General features: G+C 40.9%; 1 protein-coding gene and 1 long non-coding RNA gene across 2 annotated transcripts in view; both read right to left on the bottom strand.

Moving 5' to 3' along the window:
* AGBL1 (AGBL carboxypeptidase 1) overlaps positions 1-20,724 on the bottom strand; it is a 445,869-nt gene that overhangs the window by 126,085 nt on the left and 299,060 nt on the right. The gene's annotated exons all lie outside the window — the stretch shown is intronic.
* On the bottom strand, positions 63-20,197 carry LOC137862959 (uncharacterized). Its single transcript, XR_011100596.1, has 4 exons — positions 20,045-20,197; positions 19,285-19,497; positions 5,053-5,142; positions 63-4,603 (listed from the first exon to the last, which is right to left on the bottom strand). It is a non-coding gene; the product is annotated as an uncharacterized lncRNA (long non-coding RNA).

The raw sequence follows: 20,724 nt of genomic DNA, 5'->3' as shown, positions 1-20,724 counted from the left end.
GGGTTTAAAAGGTTGGTTTAAAAACTCACCCTGGAGAAAGTAGACATCAAGGAGGGGGAGGAGAGGCATAATTCAGGAACAACAAGAACAGTAACTAACAAGATCCCTGAAAAGTTTATTTGTAAAATTCAAACACGGATTAAACTGGAAAGGAAACTCATACATTGAGACATCTGCCAATAATAGACCGAGAAAGCCAGCATAAACAAGGTCTGTTCAGGTAATCATAAGCAAATGTAATTCAAAGCAGATGAAATCAGAGTCTCTGTTTACCGTGAATGGCACCCACACACAGTATATTTAGCAATGTTTTCTTTCAAGTGAATTTAGCTCTGGTGCAAGTGTGAGACTGACAGCCCCGAGGGCTCGTTTCATCCCTTTGGAGAGGTTCTTCACTGCTGCTGGCCTTGGCCAGGTATAACCTCCTCCGCACACCTTCCTGCTCACCCTGCAGCTCCTCCACAAGCCACAGGCAAGCTAAAATCAGGTTCTTATAAAGCCTTCTACAATAGCGTGAGATGAAGGAAAAACCCTGGAATCTATAAAATATTCTGCAAAGCAGACATGGCATTTGTGTCCAGTCCCTGCCAGGAAATGACTGGCGTATAGTCCAAAATATTGTTTCACACAGGACTTGTATGACTTCTAAGCAGCATTACCTCATTCCTACGACAAGAGGCCTTGGATCCATCAGAACTATCCATGGAGCATTTCTTCATTCAGCCACAGACAGGGAAAAGCTACATATAGTGCTGCGAAGGAGATCTCAATCTCTTTTTATCCCCAAGGTAATTTTAGAAATGAAGCAAAAGACAATCATAGGAGCGCTGATGACGTAGCACTCTGAAATATCTGTCATGGAGATCATTACTGTTAAAGGACTGGAGATTCATTACTGCTGTTGCTTCTCTGGAGCTCGTGCCATTAATCCCCCTTCGTGAGGGAAACCACAGGGTGTGTTGCTAATGGCTTCCAGGTTGCTTTTTGGATGGTGCGAAGCCTATTTGATAATTAGTTCTCTAAATGAGAGCTGTTTCCATTGTAATCACTCCCCTCCCCAAATGATTTCACATCACTCTCTCTTTGTAATCATTTTTGTTTCATTTCTCATTATCACCACTGGAATCACATTGATAATATTCATTTCATCTTTTTCCACAGCTCTCCTGTACATTTACTGTCACCATCTGCACACGCGTTGCATTGATCATAAGAGACTTCCTAACTGCGTTAGTGTGTGCGGACTTATGAATATATTGAGTGTTTAAAGAAGCCTTTTTAAAATTTGTTGCTGGCTGGCGGTGTCCCTGCTGGAGTCCTCTTGGGATACCCAAGGAAGAACAATTGTTTTATCCTTCCTAACAACACTAACACTGCTGCCTACCCCTCTTCTTTCACAGGGCCCTGGAGATCTTTTATAGCATCCTACACTGGCACTGCTGTGCTGTTAAACCCTCATGAATGCAACAATGAATTAATAACACCGCTATATACCATAAACAATTGCTAACATAGAGGTAGCAGCAGCTCTCCTGCAACACCATCTTCTGATGCTCAGTCAGCGGATAAAACAAAATTGTCTGGTTCATCTTGCCTAGGCTGCTCAGATGTTTACAGGCTGATTTTCTTCCCTGCTTTTTTTTTTTTTTTTTTTTTTTTGGTAAAAGGCATACTAGGGCTGAAAGCCAAATCTGAGATATCCTGGGGCTTTTCACTGCCTTATAAACAGTTAGTTATAGTCATTGATACATTGTTGGCATGTAATAAACCTTTAATGGCCAGATTGCTTGTAAAAATACATATCTATTATTGATGTATGTAACAGTTGTGCCTGAAGGCCCTCTTTGAGATGAGTTCCCCATAATTTTAAGACCTAGGCATGTTCACGTTAAACAGACTAACTCAAATGAACTTAGCAGCCTAAATATAGAAATGAGAGAAACTCAGTAATTCGACAGAGGTCACAGTGGAAGTGTGTGGCACACAAAGAATAAGAGCACACCTTTTATGGCAATTAAATGTTTTACTTATAATTTGCCCACTGCTTATATTGGCAGAAGACAGAAAGGGAGAGAAAGTTGGGAATGCAATGCTCAGTTATAGATGGGAAAATTCTGACTAGGAGCTGCTATAATCCTAAAGTAATAATGCAAGAAAATTTCTGCTACTTTGTGCTTCATAGACAGTACGCTCTCCTCTTCAAGACCTTCACCTCCACAAAAAACAAACTCAGAAGCTTCACCTTTAACCTATAACAATGCATAGGAGCAGTATCACAGTCCCCCATGGCCAAAGTTTCCATTTTCTCCAGCTTCGAGGCTGGATGATCACTACACAAGACCCTGCTGTCACCACAACCCTGCCAGCAGCAAGCAGGTGCTGAGCGTCACCTCATTTCTGTCCAGGGCAATGACTCTGCACAGCTCAGCCTGCTGTCAGCCTTGAGCAAAATCATCCAGCAGCAGCTGTTGAGCAAAGTACAGCAACCAAATTATATATATCTAGAAGGAATCTGGCCTTTCAGGGAAGCTTCTTGACCTGCAGAGCTTTAAAGAGCTAGGACTTCTGAGTCACCTTATCAAATACATACACATATATGGAGGCACCGAGGAAAATTATTTAGAGAGACTTAGAACTGGAGTTCCTGTAAACACACACTGAACAAACTGACAAAACACAAGCTAAGAAGCTTGTGTTCTAGAGAAGCTCTTGTAATGGGTAAGTAGAAATTTTAAATTAGGATAACATGCCTGGGGGCTTATGGATCATGCATAATGGCTTCAATCTTGTTAATGCGGTGTTGGTGCATACCTCTGCTTGCTCCTATTTGATTTAAGCATTGTGCAGAACAATCTCACATGTGGAAGACACACACAACCATCCTGCTCATGCCAGGGGAGGTAGGAAGATGGGAAGGGGCACAGTAAATTGCTGCGGTACGCATAGGGTTGAAATACACTGAGAGTCTAGATTTGGAAGACTGTCTGCCATGCCATGTAGTAACAAGTGTGTATGCTACTTATACTGGGGCTCCTGGATTCGCACCTGTATGAGTATTTCTATGCAAAGGCCTGGTTTTAACATCCTGAGGCTCTAATAAGCCAAAGATGTGACTCATTGAGATGTTTCTCATTCCTCCAGCCACCACCATCTCTTGAGAGATTAGAAGTGTTCTCATGGGCAGGCAGCCCTAGGTTATCAACGTGAGGGAGCTGCTGGAAGAGTTCCCTCATGAAGTTTGCTCTCCACATCCTGAAGAGCTAGCAGATGGGCAGAGCTCATCAAGGTTCAGTCATGTGGATTGTGGGAGTATGAAGTACAGAGGTACAGGGTTGGTCACACTACTTTGCTGAGCCTGCATTTCAACCATTCCTAATCAAGACACCAAGCAGGGGTCACCGCTACATTAGTGAAGTGTTCAAATCAATATCAGCTCCCACCATGTCCTTGGGCTTCATTTTGGCAATTAAAATGAGAAGGATATTTACACGCATAACAATCCCAGTTCTGTTACTGGGGGTGGAACTCATGGACAATAGCTTTAACTTAGCCAATTTAACCAAGGCTCATATTCACTAGTTTTGACAGTGCCTTCAAAGTTAAAGCTTGCACACTTAGGCAATCCCAGCCCCGTGTCAACTTGCAGCTTATTCATATTAAGGTCCCCTTCCTGTAGTCAGCCCAGAGCAATCTTCTGCTCTTAAATAATCTGGCAGTCCCTTCCGATTTCCTGATTGCTGAAGGCTTGCCCACGTAACAGAACTAGCAGCCCATAACACTGTGGGGTTTAGGGCCTGTCGCTGTTTCCAGCAGGAAGAGCACAAAACTGCACTAGAAATCCCCAGCAGACATCAAATTTTGGAAAAATTACTCCTTTAACACATAGACATTTACATGCCAAGTTTCAGGCTATCTTTGTGTTTGCCTAGAAGAGAAAGGTTTTGCTAATAAAGGTCAAATTTAGACATCCCTATTATTAAACCACAAGGTGGGAAACAAGGCTATTACCAAGGTGTGCGGGGTTGTGTGAGACCTGGATTTGGCATTGAATAGTCTACACAGCAGGAGATTGCTTCAAAGACAACATTCCAGTGTGCAATTGTCATTTTCATGCTATTTTTGGTGACCTTGTTTGCTGGGAAGCGAGCGGAAGAATTTAACTGCATCTTCTCCTCCTTGTGACTGGGAAGGCTCGAAGAGCAGGGATTGTTATTGTTTGCTTGTTTCCCCCTGAATGTCCCACGGAGACTTCAAGACTATTTACTGCAGTTCTCAACCAACAGCTGATAAGTTTTTATTACAGATCTTTAATGATTGGACATAGCTAGGGATACACACAGCATTTACTTCTCCTACACTCTGTTAGCTTCCCTGTAAACTTGAGGGTCACCTCTAGGTCAGGCATAGATGGAGACAACATGAACAGATGTGACCTTGCCAACCTTGTTTTAGCAGATGGTTTCTGGATAAATTGGATTAAAATACTTTAATTTGGCACCTCCGGAGTATATCTGTCCTCACTGTCAGACACAGAGAGTGTGGCTGCTTCTCTGATTCACCAGCTTCACACAAGGAGCTCTGGCCATACTTTCTTTTGCATATCCTGTTAAAGCAAAGACCAGTAATAGGCAGCAAAGCTCCAGAACAAATAAGGTTTTGTTCTTGTTTCAGATGTTTAAAACAAATAATGTTATCATTTTCATATCACTTCCACGTTTTATAAAAAAAAACATAGGAGGAAATTGCCAGCAATATTCACTTTTATAGTGCCCATCATATGCTGTGAAGCCTTCCCAGTGAAACTTTCAGTGGCCCCCAGCAGTCAGCATCCATCCCCTACAACAGTACCCTGAAAGTTCTGCCTGCTTTTATTCTCCTCTTTCTGGCAATGGACAGAATCCAGAGCATTAACAGCTCATGCCCATGTATTTAAAACGCATCAGTGGGGCTCAAATGAACTGCATAAATTTGTGGTAAAGCAGTGAAGCATCCTTAAATAAGCAACAAAATAGTAAGCTTAAACTGTTCTTGTTCTCGAGCTCCAGAATATACCTTTGTGGATTCAAAAGGACAAAATCTGCCAGTTTTCCCATGTATCCCTAAGGTTTCAACTTCAGAGGGACCATTACACCTCCTGACCATCTGAAAGAGATAAGTCAGACGTCAGCCAGCTATTCCTGGCATTGGCACATGTTAAAGAGATGGTAAATCCACCATTATTTGACCAGCTTGTTCCTAAAGCCAGTTTCTTTCAGTGTTAGGTACAAACTTAAAATAATATGTTTCTGTGAGCAATCAAACAAATGAAAGACTATGGATTCAGGCACCACTCCAGAGTGGAGATGTTAGTATATGCTTAGAAGACACTTACATGATTGCTGTATAAACTACACTTTTGTTCAGTTTCCTGTATTACATTTTAGCTGAAACCAGATACAAAGAAAATCTTTAGGAATGCCTTTCTTACACTGTTCCTGCCTTGCCCAGAACTAAATGGCAATGTTGAAATCTTACAAGGAAGCTCATTCCCTTGAGGTTGCTAATCAGTATTTTAGACAAATTTGGGGAAGCTTCCCACTAAGACTTCAAACTTTTATCTGAAGCAAACCAGACTTCCAAATTGCTTTCTGGTTTTATAAAACAATCATTAATAATATCAAAATGAGAATTGTAAAGATTATTTTTTCATGTGTTTTATTAACACGAAAGCAGAATCATGCTGGTCAGATCAGTTAAGTTACATCAGATATCAATTTGGTCCATTATTAAATTATCCTTCAATGCACTCCTGTGGTCAAGGTAATATATTATCATCTGCACTTCTGTTATTCCCATTACAGACATTAATTCCAAGAATGTGAATCATTTATTGCTGAGGGTCCTGATCTTATAATAGCCCTGTACTGGCCGATGCCTCCACCAAATTCCACTACCCTGAATGAAAATCATCATCCTTCATTAGGACAATTGTTGCAAAGAACTTCTACCTTCTATTATTCCCACACAGTTGAGAAAATGCTTGCAATCTTTACTTTGAGCTGACAATACTTAAGAAATGAACCTGTGTGCATTTATTTTAACAGGGGCACATTTAATTCAACACCCTGCTTTTAGGAACATCCCCTTGTTGACACACACAAAAAGGAAAAAGACAAACAATACTTAGCAGACAGTAAAACATAAGCACTCTTAGTAAACAAATAATAGGTGTATTAGTCAGCATGCTCCACTTGCCTGCCCACCAGTCAGCCCAGGTGGGTATTTTTAAGGTGACTGTAGCAACTTTTTTCTCTTTAAATAACTGCTAAATAATATACTGCTAAATAAAACAATTATTTCACACCAATAACCTTATTGGCATTTGATCCACCTACATTTATGTTTTATATAGTATCAGGACTGCACTGTTGAAGAGCATCTCCAGGTTGTTCCAGTACTGTTCTAACTCCCTGTGTGACCTTAGCTGGATTCCTTTTGGGTGATACAACTTGAAGTACTTAAACGCTTTGACTACTAGTGCACATTTAGTCTGCAAGGCCAGGGTGGAGCTACCGAAGTGAAACCCCTTGAAAGGTCCACAGCATGGACAGATTCCTCAGCAACAACTGTTCTGCTCTACGGTTCATGCTGTTTGCTAATGCAGAATGATCCACTCTCTTACACCCTTGAACTGCAGCTGACTCCAGTGAAAACAATATTGCACAAACCAGTCAGGCTGATTGCACTACTTTTACAGAGTTGTTAGCATAGACACATGCCCATTGTGAACCAGAGCAATAGTCTAACTCTTCCACAATTGGTCTCCAAACAGCTATTAGATAGCCCGGGAACCTTAGCTGCAAACACAAAAATTCTGTAAGAAATAATTCTGCCTGCTAGTTAAACTGCTAAAAGCAAGTAATAATAGCAAGCAATGCAGGAATGTCATATATTTTATTCATTAGCATTGCTAACATGGAAAATGTCGCTTTCCCTGTGATGAATCTTACTCATTATACTTTGAATATAGAAGAACATATTCAGAATGTTGTGTCAAACATACAAGTACATACCATATATTTAAAGCAACATGGAAAATGGCCAGTTTTGAAATATTTTAAAATGAAGGTTTTTATATTGCCACATATATTGTACACAGATGTTCAATACATATTATGAAGTGCGTAGTATATCAAGTATATAGGAAACCTTCCCCTCCTTTTCTATGCTCCACCTTCTTTATGAAAAATACTAACTGGATTAATGGTCTTGGTAAAAGACCGAAGGGTGATAGATTCATGGTGAGATTCCTGGAGCTCACAGTGCTCCAGACTGGACGATGCTCTAACATTTGTGGGTCAGACAGGTATTGCGACTGGTGGCAAATTGCCTCAGATAGAGCTTTTTTTTTTGTTGTTACTCTTGCTAGAAACTGCCCCTCTTAACAGAATAAAAAACAAATGAGCTTGTCTTTTTATTTCCTGAGATGACCTGTTCATTTATGTTCACTTACGGTTTAGATTTCACAGGTCCTAAAATTTGCACAGGGCCTCAGGGTCTGTTCTGTTCCGTGATTAAGTGAAGCACAAAGCTACGAAGTGTGTTCTACAGCTCTTCAGTTACGATCTGCTTACAAACAGTAGATCACTCTGTGGCGTACAAGAACAAATACATTTTGCCTCTATCATTTAGTATCTCAGACAAATGCTTCCTTATTTAATACCACACTACAGAACATCGAGAGATAAGGTTCTGCAGTGGACAGGTCACCTGGACAGCAATCAGATGCCTGATGTCCTTCCCACATCTGTCACTAAGGCTCCATATGAGTTTTGAGCCAGTTTCTTCAAACCTTCCACCGCGAATTTTCCTCCCCCTCGCACAAAAGAAGATTAGTATTTTCCACACTGGATTTCCCCACTGTGTACTTCTAAACAAACTAATCCACAAAGTGAATATACTTCCTTTCTCCTGGAGGAAATGACAGTTTGATTTAGAAACTAAATTATCTACATGCTTGATTTCTAAATTTTCTTTATTCATACACACACAAACTCCTAGAAGAGATGTTAAATCTAATTTTTTTTTTAGAAGTGAATGTCTACATAAAGACACAGAATGCCCAAAGACTTTTGGTTGGGGGCATTGTTTTACTAACCTTTTACACCACTTGAAACCACCACAGGTAGGAAAAACCTGCTATTTGACTGCTACATAAATGGTACAGCCACAGAGGAACAACTAGGAATAAGTGTGAAAAACAGGGGGAAAAAAAAGGCAAACAAACCACAATAACAGCCAGCAGCAAACTAGGAAAAAAAGCTTTTTTCCCGTTCTTGTAAGAAATAATGCTGGTTGGAATAAAGATCAAGTTTTCCCATTAACACTTTCCACACCATCCCCAATGAAGAGAACTGAAATGTAAGACATGCTCTGTCATTGAATGTAACTGATTGTTTCCCGTGGAGACATCTCATGCCATCACATTAATGGGTTTTCCTTTCAGAGTAACTTCTGTGGACAGGAACAGCCTTTGGATATTTCAGAATCCAGGCAGCCAGCAAAGCCTCTTTACTAGAAAGAAGTGTATCCATAAGCAAGAAAACAAGCCAAGGGAGATTGTGGTAGAAAGAAAACAAAACAGACATGGAAGTGTCAGCTGAAAATCTGTTCTCCAGCATTTACAAATGCTGATAAGATGCAGAAACACGGGATTTGTTTTGGATAATATAAACACTTATTCCTAGAGAAGAAAGAAAATAGATTTGCCAGAGTACAAAAAGGCCCACTCTAAAGCACGTATGTAAGCCCACTTTAAGATTCACATATTTAACATCAACCATAGCCTCTTCCAAGCACAGATTACATGAGAAACTGAGCCTTCCTTTCTTCCTTAGTCATATTCAATTTCTTCAGGCTATGACTGTGGAAATAAAGGCTGAACAGAGCAAGTGCTGTGGAGCTCTGAGGAAGGAGAAAGGAACTGAACCTAAAGCGAACTACTCATTGTGAATAAAAACCAAGGGCATTTATTTGAGCAGAAAATGAATATATTTCACATTAATCTTACACCAAAATCTGACTGCAGTAGGAGGATTTCTTATTTGTCTGTTTTAGTTACCCCTGAATACAGATCTACAAATTTGATCCCTACCTAATGAAATTCTTTACTGAAGGAACAATGGAACAGATTATGATCTTGCTTACGGCTCTGTAAATCTCATGCAACTTTACTGTAATCACACTGCTATAAATATTTACAGTTCATTGTAAACATAGAGAATTGTAGTGGGATCAAGTTTTATAGCATACAAGACATTTTAAATAATGGAAATGCATATTTCGTACTTTAAAAAACACACAACAACCCATGAAGATTAAGTTCACCACTGTGAACAGCACTTCCAGGTATAATGCAAATCTAATTCGTTCACTCAAGACTCAAAGAGGACCAGTTAGCCTCTCATTTCTCCTACAGGAGTTGAAAATAACTTGTCGTAAGCTCTATTCTTTGATGGGCTGTAGAAAATACCTTAAGGTGCAGATGGAAGGGATTTTTTTTCAGAATGTGACAGCTCAAAGATGGAAAGCAGAGCCCCAATTTATTTACTTTTTTTTCCTCCTTCAATTATCTACTTTGTGTACAGCAGTATAGTGGATCATCTTGATAGCAGAGATAATAACACCTTAAGAGAGTTGCACTCTATCACATAAGGAAAACTGCCAATTCTTTAGGCTAGGAAAGGGAAAACTTTGGCAGAATATGATGAGCTTCTTGCTGTTGAAAGAATGATCCTAGAAATCAGTCCAGAACAAGAATTTAGCTGGCTACAACTATTGTTTTCCTTGTGTTAGTATACTTTCAGTGAATGTTAGCAAGTGTTTGGCTTGACACTGAGAAATAAAGAATAGAAAGAAGGAAGAAGTAGTTATGGTTGAGTTAATGACCATCCAATGAAGAGGTGACCCACACAGTTTGCAGCACTGTAAACAGAGCACAGAAGTCTCAAAATAGCACTGAATTGGGTCATGCAAAGGTGGTTGGTCAATTCTGGTTAGGCCTGGTAGATGACATGTTTGAGAGAATGAAAGGAAATACTTTGCTGGCATTGCATTAATCCACTAAGAATCTTGTCATCTACAGTTCTTTCATTTCCCAATCACGACATGCATATTTCAAATTACATGTTTTTATTTTACGATTATTTAATAAGATAAGAATAAAGTAAGCAAATGATGGCTTAGGAAGGAACATTTAATTTTCATGTCCTGTGAGATGCTTCATCAAGAGGAGCCATAGCCATTACTTGCAAATTCAACACCAGACATCTCATTAACTCAAGAGCCAAGAAGACAGTTTGCATTAGTGCTACAAAGGCTGTAGGTACTGATAATCAGACAACGACCATCACAGTGGTGAATGTACAGGCGGAAATTACACAGTTGCTTGCCTGAGATTTGAAATTTAAATTATTTTGCAGATTTTCTCCATGAACTCTCGATCTTTTTTAATGCTTTGTCTTGGTATTATTGGAATGATTCCACATTTGCCTCATGACCTTTGTCAGATGTTTGAATTTGCCTTGGTGATGAGGATTTTGGCTGGTAGTTGTTGAATGCAGTGTACTTTCAAGTTGCAGGGGATTTAAGGACAAAGAGCAGGGAAGCAAAGTTCAGCAGTGAACATGTGTTAAATCAGTGCTATTGGATCAGTCTTTGTGAGCATGCTTCTAAACACCTGGATCTGACTACTCTATTAATACTGTCCTAGAAGACCCTCTTGGGAGTTTGTGGTGTAAATGCCTGAAGTAACTAGGAAAATAAAACTAACATTCACGTTTTTAAGGAAAAGGTACAGCTTTGAAGAGGCTTTCAGGGTAGGGCATAACTGCATTATCTGAGCGTTCCCTAGGCTCCCAACCTTAGATGCTATCGCGCTGGGGAAACTTGGTGTGCTAGCTCTAAGGAACACCACGGAGCGTAGAGTGGAGTGGAGACACCACGGCTAGGCTCTGTAATCAGGTGGGGCCTCGATTGTTCTTGTGCACAAAGCTGCACTTTTTGCCACCCTAAGCCAAAGACCTGTCATGTTTTGACAAATGCTGTACCCTAGTGTACTTTTGGCTCATTATAATATCATTATAATACCAAAACACACCTCCATTCCAAAAGCTACCCGCCTCCAAGGTGCGACCACCCCTCACTGAGCATGCGCTCTGAATTTCTCGGAGCCTATTACTTTAAACGGAAACGGGAAAACTTTACACCAATCATAACTAAGATATGCTTGACTAGAGCCACTCGAGCTCCACCTAAAAGATAGAAAATAATATAAATTGGCCCAAGAGAGAGGGGATGTTAGGGAAGATACCATCGTCAGGGGAGATACCATCCCAAGGACATACAGCATCCTTAGGACCTCCTGACTCCTGGGATCAGTCGACGGGCTGAACCTCTCTTCCCCCCCCATTGGGACGCCTTTGGGTGAGATCTGAATATTTGCTTATAAATCTCTATAGAGTCTTTGATCCTTTTAACGTGTTTATTTCTAGGCTGCACACCTAGAACCCACACCTAGAACCCACACCTAGAACCCACACCTAGAACCCACACCTAGAACCCACACCTAGAACCCACACCTAGAACCCACACCTAGAACCCACACCTAGAACCCACACCTAGAACCCACACCTAGAACACCTGTGTATTTCATGCATACTAGCTTGCTTTTGCAGATAGTCACTATCACCGGCAATCCAAAAGAACCTGATTATCTGTTGCTGTAATAAACCATACTTGATTGCATTGTGATAGCTCTCATTAATGCAACTAGGGTGAGGGTGGTTATCCGTGATAGTTCAGTGTTCTGAATCTAATGCATTGTTGGTGAATGTCTGAACGGACCCCCAGGTGGTTAATACATTTTTGGTGAATGTCTGAGCGGACCCCCAGGCGGTTATTACGTTTTTGGTGAATGTCCGAACGGACCCCCAGTTTTGGTGAATGTCCGACTGGTTCAGTACTCGGAATCCAACCGGGCCCGTAACGGTTAATCAGCTACACCCCTTTAACGCGACAGAGTTTCATCTGCCTAATAACTAGCCTTGGAAATTTTATTTAAGACTAAGTCACAGACAGAGATAAAAACTTGCTAACTTACATGGATTAGATCAGACACTTAGTTCATAATACCATGAAAGATACAGAGCACATAAAAACTACACTAGTTCAGTTTTTGTGGTAAAGAATACTTAAGACTCAGCAACATGAATTGGAAGTGTAGATAGTCAATGGTTGAAACCAACCTGATGTTCTCCTAGTTCCTTCCACAAGGAAACTCCTTTGACTCCTTCTGTACACCACTGGAAAACATCAAGTACACAACAAACCTGTCTGCCAATCTCTAGTGCTTCTTTCCATATTGCTACACAAAAGCAAAACACTGACAGATCCATGCAAGCATCCCTGATCACAGACACTTTCTACAGAACATTAAGACCTCCATAAATACCAGAATATGGGCTGTACCACCCTGTACTGAGTAGTACCATATTCCCAGAGTATTCCAGTTGAAATTATTGTTGGCATGAATCAAAGTGGCAGTCCCTGCTTCTTTTCTTGGGTACTTTGTATGTGTATCTCTAATACAGCTGGATAGTATATTCAGAAACAGTGATAGAGGATCAAGTACAAACATGCACTAAGTGATATTTCTAATGTAAAAACTAATGCTGATTCAAATGTTTTTTTGTTCTTCCCTCCTGCTGGGTAGGAAAATGTTCTTCAGATTTACTCTGGTCCAGAATATTCTCTTGCAGCATCTCATTACTTTGCCCACAAGCTTTCATCTCTTCCTCCAAAGTCACAAGGACATATTACAAATGCATTTATCCACAGTCTTTAATTGTTTGTAACCCTAAATGTCTGACTGCAAGATACTAACAAACTTATTCTTAATTCTTATCACTGGACATTGCACATATATTGGTAAAATAGCAATTACTCTTTTTTGACAGCAGTTGCCCTGACTTCCTTCCTCCTGGTAAATTAGGAGTCCTTCGATCATTTGTTAATATATGTAGAGATTTCCTTTTGATAAAACCTATTTTGATATCACACTCAGTCAATTGACATGCCTCTGAATTGTGAAAGGAAACCATAAAGGCTTTGAGATTAGATATATAGATAGCTGAGAAATTTTATCTGTTAATGTTTGCAAAGAACCTAGAGATTTCAGAATAAAGGAGGCATGAGAAATGCAGAGATTTCTTGTTATGGTTCAATGTATGAATGTGAAAAGAAGAGAGGGCAGGAAAAATCAAGTCAGATAGTATGGTAGGCCTCAGAAAATTGATTGCTTTAATCCACAGCTTTCCTGTTCTCAACCATCTCAATTGGCACTTGCAGAACTAGACTTCAGTTGTTTCCTCTGAGATTCTCCTTTAAAAAAGGAATCTGAATGGAGCTAGGGATTTCTATAGAGAACAGGTAATTAGTGCTGGAGGACTGATTATCTCTTTTACCACTCCTCACCATTTGACAGAATTCCACATAATAGCCCTTCCCTTGAACAAACCTGGTCTGAGACAGCATCTCCTAAGAGACTGATTCATGGTGTGAGGAGAAGAACTTCAGCTTTCCATCATCTACAGATACTGGGTCCTTTTTCTTCTTCACCTCTCATTAATGCTTATTGGAGAGAGGAAGAATGATACATTGAATTTAAATAGGAAATCCATGTCCCCTATCATATCTCGCTATTAGGAACTGTGGGACAACCAACTGCTCATCTTCTTTTCTCATTCTAATTTTCTTTCTATGCTTGTCCTATTTTAATTAAAGTGAGATGAACAATCCACAAGAAAACAAGCTCAGGGAAGCTATGCAGAATATACATCTGCATTTTCATTTAATAAAAATTTAAAAGTTGTGGTATTAAATAAAATTAAACAATTTCCTCTAAACAGAGAGGGAATTAAAATAAAACCCAACAGCAACAACAAAACCAGGAAAGATCATGATCAATTAATGATGAATATTTCATTGCTTTTTGTTTGCCATATATCAGTTTGTGCCCAAAGAGATAATTTGGAAGAGGGGGAGAACTACTAGAGGTGGTTAGGGAAATACCAACAAAGCCCACAAAGCTAAGCGATATGAGAGAACAGCAGGCAATAGCAAAAGACCTTGAGGAGCATGAGACTAATTAGAGAAGTCGGCCATGCGTTTTGTTATCACTCCATTACAATGAATGGAAATGAGGCCAGGGGTTGAACATCTCTGCTCAGGGACACCTTGGGAACAGGAGTGGGGAAAACCTGATCTGCCCTTGTATTAGTTATTTAGGCTCATAGAACTTCAACTGATATATAGAGCTTATTTAAAAAAAATAGAAAGCAAGCATCACTGAAGATTAGAACTTTCAAACAGGGGCTAGGTAAATAACATTCCCACAGACTTGTTAAAAATCAATAGTCAATGAGGCAGGTGAGGTATTGAGGGAGCTCATGACAAGGAGAAATAACCATTAAACTTCATGGATACTTGTTTAGAAGCAATTTTCCTGTGCCAATAGCTAGAAAGGGTACTTAAATGAGAGCTCACTTGTCAAATATTTGCACAGAATAAACCTCAGTTCAAAGCATTTGAATGTATGCTTTGCTTTAAATACAGTAATAATCCCACCTCTATTTGACCAAATACTTAAAGTCATGCTGTGCTGAACCATATCTCATCTGTCTCTTGAGATTCTACAGTAAAACTTGTTGTTTTGCATCTCAGCAGCAAACAAAGTGATTCCTATATATGGCTTGTTTGTAAAACATTTTGTCAAGTAAATGGATCTTGAGCAACTGCATGTTCTCATAAAGCAAAAACAAACAGAAAAAACTCCACCCTCTTTCTGAATGTGAGTGACAGTAGACAAACAACAAACCGAAGCAAGCTAGACTGCTGATTCCTCTGGGAAACACAAGCTTGTTTCCTACAGCATCAAAGGCTGTGGACATTTCCTGAGCCTGTTGCTGGGCTTATGCTGCTAATAAACACTCTGATGGTGCAAAAGTAGATGCCCTGGTGCTGATTCAAGAATCAGCCCCTCAAACAAGTATCTGAGAATAGGCTGGTGAAAATGCCTAATGCTTTCCTTTCTGTTTTTCAGAATGATTTTGCTGCTCCTGCCTAAGCTTGTGATAGAGATATTTTTCCTTCTGTAGACAAAGACCCATTGTTTAATGCTTCTGAATGCTATGACAACTAGAAGGGTGAAAGGCAACCTGCAAGTGACAGTAAATGCATTCTCTCTCTTTTTTAATATCCAGTGTGTATATCTGTAATGCACTGTTCAGCATGATTCTCCAAGGCTGCTTCAACAGACAGCTAGGAAAGTCAATCCACTGTCAAAGCAATAGCAGCTTTTGCTCTTCACTCAGAAAGTTTTGGTTTCACTGTTTCTACACTTTCTAAGGATACAGTAGCTGCAGCCAGTGGCACAGACTGACTGATACGGACTAAATGGAAAAAAAAATATATGTTGTTCTACCCAACCAACCCAAATGGAAAAAAAAAATATATATTCTCCTATCCAATCAACCTTGCTTTTGCTTGCTTCTGATTTCACTTTCCAGAGCTTGGCTTAACAAATCCAAGTAGCCTTCATACTGCTGCAGAGGAACATTTCCTGCCCAGTCAGCTGAGCTAGTTTCACATCTTACTTATTAAACTTATAATACTCTCTGTGCACAACCAAAACAGAAGGCAGATGTTTGATAAATATCTAGTCTGGGTGGGAAGAAAGAACATGATGTCGAAGGAAGCAAAGCAGAACCTTTTCATTTCTCCTATTTAAAAAAAAAAAAAGCATCAGTTTGGCATTTGCAGCTGAAATATAGATTGCGTTACGCAAAGGTGTGCCAGACTCCACAAGTTTGCAATTGGCTTTATTTTGGTTTTGGAAACATTTTGATACTGATACCTATCTCAGACTAGTAAATTTGACAGCATCGCTTAGCTAGATAAACTGCTGCTACCTTGCAGGTCACTAGATGCTGATGAGGAATATTTAAAAAATTCTTAATGCAGACAGTGAAGCTGCAGACCTTGCTGCAGTTAATGAGTGAGGGAACACTTGCTGCTCCCTGACATTCCTTTCAATTCTGCTCACATCACATAATCTCAGACAGCACAAATTACCATCAGTGAGATACCAGGAACGCCTCAAAAACCACCATGGAGTTCAGAATGAGAGGTGGAGGCTGAACAGCAACTCTACGCGATCCCTCCAGGATGTAGCTTTAATTAACAAGTTAATATCTAAAGAATGTCAGGTTGGTTATTTGAAGGAAAAACGTCCAACCGGGATCCTAGAAACAGAACCCATTTTGAATTGTATTCCTTTTTACACAGCCTGGGTGCAGCAGAAACAATAAATGGCCAGAAGGGAAAAATATTCCTGAGATAAAAAGAAGCCGGCTGCTCTCTGTTGATCCTTTGGCACCGTGCCTATCAGTATTTGAGAAGAACAAAGCTGGGAAGAGAGATTCAGCACTGATAAGATGTAGTCACTCTCTCTGAAGTACTTGCACCCAAGAGCCCAGTAGAAAATCATCACTTACACACAAAGCCTTCAGCCTGAGAGGGAGACAGAGCCAGACAGGGAATGAGAGGCCAAGCCCGTGACAGTTGGATAAGATCAGTTTGTCTGGTTAGGAGGGGAACTGGAAAAACAGAAAAAAAATATTAAGTGATATCTTTTGTTATAGATTTTGAGGGGTGGGTAACAGAGAAACCCAGAAGAGAAGGGACAACTCTTCTGCATCCTACAGACCCACCTGGAAACTCACAATGGGAATTCTCAGGTTTGCCCACTCTAAGACATTCCCAATGGCTTAAAGCCAAAAAACCTTTCTCTTTTCAGGAAGTTTCTCTTCTCCATTTCTTCATGCCTGCACATATTAAAACACCCCAAATAAGAAATATTTTAAGTGCTGACAAACTGGAAAGCATACAAAGAAGAGCAAGAAGAAATGAATTATGAGTGCTGGAGGGACTCACTCGCAAGGAAAGATTAGAAGAACTAAATATGTCTAGCTTGGCAGAGAGATGACTAAGCAGGGGGGAAGTGATAAATGTCTACAAATATTTGAAGGGCGTATACACTGAGGAGGCAGAGAGATTTTGCAGTGTGAGCCATACCAGGTGGCGGGATTAGGAGCAAAGGGATGGAATCAGAAAAGGAAAAAAAAAATCTCAAAGCAAAAATTCAACTGAAGACTAGATGAACAAAAGTCCCCATGAAAGTTATATATATCCACATCCCCCGTGCTGTGGATATGAAATTTTCTCAGAGGTAGAAAACTCGGTATATAAGACATATGGGAGGGCTGAGTGCTTTGATGCACGCAGAACTAAGGGGAAGAGTTGAGCCTGGATACTGGAAGACCAATGGGAGCCTCAGCAGAGAGCAGGTGTCCCATAAACACTGCCAATTAGAGGGAATCAGACAGGAAGTAAGGTAGTCATTGCATCCAATTGAAATCTCAAGGGAAAGGTAGGTTTGGAGTAATTTAATGACCCTGAACTCGGTAGAGCTACAGGACTTTATCTGACCAGATATATTCCAGCCAGGTGGTTCCTGGGAAGCAGAAAGTTTTGGGCCTGGGAAATGTTCAAAAAGATGGTTGTGGAAAGTTTGAATGATCAAGAAAGAACACAGAAACGTCTAAAACCTTATCAGACTAAGAAGGTGAAAGGAAACAGAAAGGGGAGAACATGGTTCTTCCCTGGCTTAGTTTCTGATGCAGAGCACCTTGAAAAGTTATGGGGTGAACCTAGCCAACTCCTCATTAAGGGTAGAACAAAACAAAAAAAAAAACACACAACTTTACTTCCACTTTTAGCTATGGAGGATTCCAGCCATTGGCACAGACATTCCCCTAGTACAGCACTTCAAGCCCACTCCTACTCCACAACATCCATCCACGAGTAAGTGGGAAGGAGAGGCAATCCAAAGGCCACCTCCCACTGCATACCATTGAATTTCATACTCTAGACCTAAGTGAGCTTTACTCTAGCCAGGACATGGATCTTAATTGCTTTTGAGGCTTGGATGAACAGCAGCTCCTCTTGTGAATACACGAGATGCAGACTTGTATTTTTGTCTTAGAACTGTGTCCCTCAAACCCTGTCTACAGCAGTCATCTGTTTTGCTTGAGAAGCTGGTATGTGAAATGCAATAAAAGACTTCGGTTCCCTCCTTAAGAGATGCATCTCCAGCGTTAAACCTCTCCCTTGTACAGTCTTGTGCAAATGAGGTAAAAGGAATTCCCACAAGTCTGGATACAGGAAACACGCCAAAGTCCTTCTCTTTAAACTGGATTTGATTCAAAATTTGATGGGAAGCCACAGTTCCAGTTTGGGCTTTTAGGGTGTTCCATGTACCTAACAGAAGATTGAAATGATAAAGTCCCATGCTTCTGGCAGGCAACTCTCTGCAAATTGTGTGATACGCATCTGTTTGGCAAGTAGAGCTCATTCTATTAATGCTGTGCTTTTGTAGGAGAAACCAAGAAGAAAGGATACTTGACCAAAGCAACATCTCATACTGTTGATTGTTATCTAACAAGCCACTCAATTAGGGATACAAATAGGGTAGCTGGAGGTCACAGCAGCTTGTCTGGTGGATCAGCCCAAGCACACAACAGTACCATAAAGGAAAAAAACACTCCCCTCCATCTCTGCGGAAAACTAGCACATTGTGAAGCCTGGCCCTCCACTCTTGGAACAGCAGCACTAAGAGCCTCAGCACAGGGACCATCCCCACTACAGCTGGGAAGAGTACAAACAAAGTTGAAGGTGGTAGAAGCAGAGAGAAGGCTTTCCAGAACTGCAGAAACTGAAATCCAAACCCAAAGCCAGTCATTGTTTCCAGCAAGCCAAAACAACTGCATAAAAGAAGCTCTTAATGTAATTCCCACCAGAAATTACACTGGAAAGCCATCACAAGGTCATCCCACCACAACAGAGTTGGCTGCCCAACAAATAGATTCTTATCATCTGCAAGAATCCATTCTCGGAGCTCCTTGGTTATGAGCCAGCCCTAGGACAGAGCAGCTGCGATGGCCTTTACGTGTGGAAGCAAGCATGAGACATCCCAAGGCAAACGCAGGGAAAGAGGTGATAACAGATAGGCTCTTCTCTCTGCTCTCCCTAAACACACAATCCTCCCACTAACAAAAAGAACGAGGGACCTCAGCAGAGCTATTACGCGGCTCCTGCTCTCTTTAATGGGATGAAACAACAACGTACCTCTGTCCGAGCGCGGCACTGCCTGGACCCGGCGGTGAGCCTGCTGCGGAGGCAGCCTGGTTTTCAACTCCTCAGGAAAAAACAGCAGCTACTGTTCAAGAGTCAGCTGAGCCACTTTCCAGGCACAGTCTTGGCACTCGTGGCAGTGCAATTGTAATGGAAGACCCAGGCTCACGATCACAAAAGAACAACAATTCCAGTGTCCCAGCATGGCTGTAGCAAGCATAGTGCTGTTGCAGCTCTTTTTATTAATTAACCAGATGTTTGACTTCAGCATCCTGGATAAAATCCAGCACAGAGAGCTACATTTCCTTTCTCTACCTTGCCTTAACTCAACAGCCTCAGCCAGAGCAGCTTTCCCCTTGCCCTACTCCTCGTGCAATTGCTGCAGAGCAGGTGCAGGGCATCACCCCAGAATGAGCTGCAGGTGAGAAACCACCCCTCAGCCGGCCTGACCCAAACTCATGTGGGCCCTACTGTGTAAGCATAAGGCACAATCATCTCTGCTCTCCACATGGAATCACTTTATGGAATTTATTATTATTATTTGGAGCTCAAATTGAAACCCTCTGGCCACGTACGAACACTAAGCCTGCTTAGGGAATGCAGGAAGCAGCTAAAGTGGTGAAGAGGGAAAGATTTATGACAGACAGAAAAGAAATTTTCTTTTCTTGCGAGAAGCTTCACATTCCTAATCTATTTCTGCTGTTCTTGCTACTCTCTACCAAACTTCTGACAGGTCTTATAGACTAACACTTACCATGCTGCAAGCTGTTCCTCTAAATCCTATTTTATCATACTTTATAACCACCTGGCTAGATTCCCTGGGTGGTATTTCTCACTCCTTCTTGTAGTCCCTAACAGTATCTGTATTGCTAACACCATAACCTCTACGTTCATTACCCCTTTCTTCCCTCCAGCAGCATTTCAGCTCTTCTTAACCCCGGGTTTCCCTTATCTCTTCCTGGGGAGCTCCCACCCATGTGATGCACATTCAAATCATCACATTAGTGAGACAGATGGACAACAGTTTTCACCTGTCTTCCAAACAGGCTTGAAACCTCACCTCCCTCCCTTTGCTTCAACAAAAAAGATCTTCTGTAAGATCTTTGGAAAAGTGTTTCTTCCCCTAATAAAATGATACGAGGTGAGGATTTAAAGGGAGATCTGTGAAAGGAAAATAATAGCAGTAACAATGAGGAGTCTCTCTGAAATTGCCTTTCTGAAAGCTCCAAATGGCTTTCTAACAGCACAAAAGTGCTTCCTGATTATTCCTGAGCTAAGGCTCAGGAAAGTCCTACAGGTGGACAGAAGAGTGGACAGCATGGATGTCACCAACTGAACATGAGCATTTCTAAAGGACTGGGGGGAGGATTTATGAAAGCCTTCAGGAAGGAGGCAGGGGGAAACTGTGGTAGAAACACTCACCACCCTCACAGT

The sequence above is a fragment of the Anas acuta genome, chromosome 12 (assembly GCF_963932015.1).
Source record: "Anas acuta chromosome 12, bAnaAcu1.1, whole genome shotgun sequence".
In the NCBI taxonomy this organism is placed as follows: Eukaryota; Metazoa; Chordata; class Aves; order Anseriformes; family Anatidae; genus Anas; species Anas acuta.
The sequence above is the reverse complement of the archived record's forward strand: the minus strand, read 5'-3'. Positions and strand labels throughout refer to the sequence as shown.